The sequence below is a fragment of the Poecilia latipinna genome, unplaced genomic scaffold, assembly GCF_001443285.1.
Source record: "Poecilia latipinna isolate Pla-1442-1.1 unplaced genomic scaffold, P_latipinna-1.0 Scaffold1503, whole genome shotgun sequence".
Classification (NCBI taxonomy): domain Eukaryota; kingdom Metazoa; phylum Chordata; class Actinopteri; order Cyprinodontiformes; family Poeciliidae; genus Poecilia; species Poecilia latipinna.
In genome coordinates this window covers 143,404-148,346 of record NW_015114119.1, presented here as the reverse complement: position 1 = coordinate 148,346, position 4,943 = coordinate 143,404, and the positions used below count along the sequence as shown (strand labels likewise).

At 41.6% G+C, this 4,943-nt stretch overlaps 1 long non-coding RNA gene across 1 annotated transcript; it reads right to left on the bottom strand.

Annotated features, from left to right (window-relative positions):
- Positions 1-1,036: 1,036 nt before the first annotated feature.
- On the bottom strand, positions 1,037-4,673 carry LOC106963196 (uncharacterized). The gene is made up of 2 exons (XR_001428145.1): positions 4,185-4,673; positions 1,037-1,386 (listed from the first exon to the last, which is right to left on the bottom strand). It is a non-coding gene; the product is annotated as an uncharacterized LOC106963196 (long non-coding RNA).
- Between the last annotated feature and the right edge of the window lie 270 nt (positions 4,674-4,943).

Genomic DNA, 4,943 nt, shown 5'->3' with positions numbered 1-4,943 from the left:
AAAGAGACGGTGTCTGTTTTATGCTCCACAGATGAAACGCATTAGCGAATGCACAGCGAGGGACAGCAGAGGCGGAGGAGGCGAGGCGGTGGGGATGTAAAAAAGCTCTGCTCCGTTCCAGCGACATCAGCATTTTTCCCGCAAATTTGCAATTAGTCTTATGGGCCAGCGTAAATTAGGTCTCCTGACAAATGAGCTATTGGGACAGGACATGAAGTTTCAATAAATCTGAGGAGCAGCTCAGGGCCCCGGTGTCCTCTTCCTGCGGAGGAGGATTAGGGCCCCTGAAAGAATTAAAATAATCCCAACCTTAATCTCAGAATTGACTTTAAAGCAGACCTGGGAGGAAACGGCTTCAGTGGCCAACATGGAGGAGAACGGCAAACTTTCTGGAGGAACATGTTGGATTTAAGCCAGTTTATCCGTTTCCCAGGGTCCCTGAAGATGATTTTCACTAAGAGCAAAACGAGTCCACCCAGATGTTCATCTGACCTACAGGAAATTATGAATAAAGAGTCAGAATTATAAGGAAAAAATCTGTATTCTGAGATTAAAGTCTGAAATCTGTGAAAGAAGTCAAATTTATGAGAAAAAAACAGAATCCTTACAAAAACCTAAGGATTCCAACTCTAGTATCAGAATTTTTAGATTAATCTCAGAAAGTCCAACCTCTGAGATTATTCTCCCCAAAAAGTCTGAAATCTGAGAAACAAAAGATACAATTCTGGAACTAAAGTCAGAAAGCTGAAGAAAAAAATACTGTATTCTCACAAAAATTCTCTCAATTCTTAGAGAAAAAGTCAAAATTCTGAGATCAAAATTAGAAATTTGAGAAAAAATCCAAAATCTGGGATTAATTCTCACAAAAAGTTTGAAATCTGAGAAAAAAGGCAGAATTTTGATTAAAAAGTCAGAATTCTTCATCTCAGAAATCTGAGAAAAATTTCAAAATCCAAGATTAATTTTCATAAAAAGTGAGAATTATGAAGAAAAATTCAGAATTCTGAGAAAAAACACACAAATTTTGAGATTAAAGTGAGATTTCAGAGATTTTTTATTTTATTTTTTGATTCAGTGTCGCTGTTCCTCTTGTGCGTCTTTCTCTTCCGAACCGACAGAGAAACTCCCGCTTCTCGCCTCTGAAAGCTCGGCTCAGCTGAGAGATGTTCACAGATGGAGATATGAGAAGCGCAGGGAGGGCGGCCGGGTCCGAAAGCTCCAATAAAAAGTCGTTAATGTGCGAATAATCCAGCACCGGCGTCTGCGTCTCCAGGTCTAACTTCGTAGATGAGACCACTTTGAAAGCGCCGTGGTCCCATTCTGGGGAGTCTGGTTGCGTCTCATCCGTTTAAACCTGTTAGCGCTGTAGCTGATTTGATCTGTTGCCTCGGCGGGAAGACATAAAATATAAGGTTTTACTTTTTAAAGACTTTGCAGTTCTCTCTGTAAGGTTATTGACGGTGCATCAACCATCGCGCCGGACGATTCTGGACAAGGATGACAGTTAATGGAGTCGGCTGAGCAAGGATCAGGTTCAAATGGATTCCCAGTTACTGTTCGTTTAATCCAATTCAACAAAATAACACACCACAATAAAGTGCTGCTTAAAGTCAAGAAATGTGTTTAAGGCAGAGGGAAAGTGATGACAAAGTGAGGGAATGTAGGATGGCACCGCCAATAGCATTAAAGCCCCATTTGTGAGGATTACCTGTGCGGAGGGGATGTGAAGGTTTCACCAAGAGGAACTGTGAATAATGTGGCGACAGTAGGGACCGCTTACTGGGTTACACACAGATTCAGCCCAAGATTGAATTGCCGGCAATTGGGAAGCTTGGAAAGTACAGATTGAGACATCTGCCTCATGTTACAGCGTGATGCAAGCCGTATCACGTTATATGGCCGGGTTCTGGCTATTCGATCAGTTTCATGCTGCCGAAAAAGGTGCTGCAGCTGTGCCTCCGCCACGGACACCAGCAAGCAAAAAACAAACAAAAGGCTTAACAACAATTTACACCGTTAAATCATCAACAAGACAGTAAGATTAGGCTCTGGGTCGGATTGTTTCCTCGTTAAGCAGCGAAACAAACAAATTCACAACATGCAAAACCAGAATCCTTCGTTTCTGTTTAAAAAGCAGCTACTCACTGATAAACTGTCTTTATATCGAGACCGTTCATCTTTCTGGGCAAGATTTTTGCATTTTTGTGTAAATTTGTTTAGTTTTACAATATTTTGCCTAAAACCAGTTCAGATCCCACCACTCGCAATTCTAACAATAAAGTTTTGAGAAATTCCACACCCCCAGAAATTTGACCCAAACTCAGATTTCTGAGAGAAAAACTGTAATTCCCAAAATAAATTAAGAATTATCAGAAAAGCAGGAACTCTAGGATTAAAGACATTCTGAAATTAAAATCCAACTTCTGACAGAAAAAAGATAATTCTGAAAAAAGTAAGAATTCTATTGAAAAATACAAATTCTGAAAAGAAAAAACAAGAATTCCAAAATTAACCTCAGAATTATGAGAAAAACTGAAATCTTGGAACATCGAAATACTAGAGAAAGTAAAGATTGTGTCTTTTTTCTCAGAATTTTGAGGAAAAAAAGACAAAATTTAGATAGATTATGAGATTAAAGTCTGAATTCTGAGGAGGAAAAAGCATATTTCCCAGATTGAAGTCAGAATTGTTATTAAAAAATCCTAACTGCATTGCAACATGGAGGCCCTGTGTGTGTATCTGCGTAGCAGCATAATTACAGAGTGAGAGCATGTGGAGCTGCAGGTAATCAAAGTAAACACAGGGACAACATGTCGTATCAAAGATAATCGTGTTTTTCCTCTCAGGAGGAAACCGTGTGCAGCCGCGGCCTCTCTGCTGCTCAGCCGTCGGGTTTCCGCTGCCAATATTGACACAAAGAAAAGCTGATAATTAAATCACATGTGCTGTGTCAGTCATGAATTATTAGCACATGCTGAACAGGGGAGAAACTAAACGCTCACATCAGATCCAAGCACTTCCCCGTCTTTTAATAAGTGATAAACAGTAGAAACTGCTGCAGCCGGGACCTCTCTTCTTTCTCATCAGGGAGGAACAACAGAGGGAAGCAAAGGCAGCAACAGCTTTCCAGTTTGGCATTTAGGTCCCCATTATAACCATTAAGGGCTTCACTGGGTCCCTTAGATGAGCATTAGTGGTACAAGCTTCAGGCGTCACATCAACATGCCGCCACGCTGGCTGATCAAAGCTACGACTGGAAATATGCTCAGATAATAAATGTCTCCACTGGATCTGTGTGATCATGTCATGTTCTCTTAGCATATGGAAGACAATAAGTGCAACAAACGTAGCATTTCTGCAGCTTGTTCATCTGCACTTTGGGGATAAAATCTAACTCATTCTGAAAAAAGTCTAAATTAACCCAGAATTCTCACAAAAAGTCAATATTCTAAAGAAAGTCAGATTTCTGAGGAAGAAAAGACAAAAAAGTAAGAATTCAGAGATTAAAGGCCAAATTAAAGTCTGAATTCAGAATTATGATTAAAATCTGACAAGAAATTCCAAAATATGAGCTTATTCTAACAAAAATGTCTAAAATCTGAAAAATCACAGCCAAATTTGGAGAAAAAAAAGTTGAATTTCTAGGTTTTCTTCTTGGCTTTCTAAGAAAAAAACACCCAGATTTCTCATGACGAATCAGAATTATGAGACAAAAAGTAAAAGTGAAGATAACCGTGATGAGCTCCTAAGTGTCTCCAGTGGATCTGTAACCGGAACGCACAGAGGACGATAAATAACGGAGCATTTCTGCAGCTTGTTAAGCCGCACTTTCGGGATGAAATCTCCGTCAGCCTCATAGTTTGACTCCGGGTTCACCCGTCCAGTCCCCGTCCTAATCGAGTCAGCGCGCCTCTGCTGCCCGGACCTTATCGCATCACGCGTCCTAATTGACCTGCACTGCTTTATAACACAGCGCACCAGGAGCTTGACAAAAGTTAATAATTTTCACTTTGTCCAAGGCTCTGTCCCAATTAGGTCCCCTGGCTGGGGCCGACAGGGCAGCTAACACGATTACAGGACAAGCTTATTAGTCTGAGGAGCAGCAAAATTAGAAACATTACTACAAGTCAGCTGCACACAGGGAATACTCATTTTTCATCTCATACAAATGCAAAAAAAATCACCATATTAGATTATGTTTTCGTCCTTTGAGCAGCGGTGGTTTTAGATCCTACTTTCTTTGCCGTTTGCATGGCGGCGGCAGCGCTAACTGTGAAGCACTGAGGCGGTTCCCTGCGAGTCTGACGGTTGGTCAAGAAGAAACCAAGCGAATAAAAAGTGCTTAGTGCGAGTTCACCAGACGCCAGGAGCAATGGCATCACTCTGATCCCGACTTCCAGCCAAGTCACCCTCAACTGAGGAGCAAAAGGGAACCAGTCAGACCCAATTAGGTGTAATTGCCCCAAGTCCATCACACTTTGCTGTGAAGCCTCTACTTTTGTTTTCTGCTGCCTGTTTGCTGACTGGGCTGCAGCGTGGCGATGCTGTCGAAACGCCTTCAGCAACGGGGCAAACTGCTCCTCACATCCATGTCTGTCTGGTCCCCATGTGCAACACAGTCATCAGGACTTCCCTGTTTATTTCAGCAACTCCATCACTATGTGACGCACACTGTATCCGTTAGACATGTTGCATGTTACTGTTTACATCCATACATTTTAGTTGATTCTTTTACTTTTCATCTGTAGCCGCGCTGCCGCAGTGGAACAACTACATGAAACCTGAAGGTGTAGGTATTATTAGTGCAATGCGCCACAGAAAAGGGAAAAAACTGCAGAAAAACAGTTCAATAACAACTCAAAACCACTCGTATTTTTCTTTTCTCGCTCTCTGGAACCAGTCTCCTTGAGAGGGGCTGGACGTACTTCCACTCTGGAGTTGCC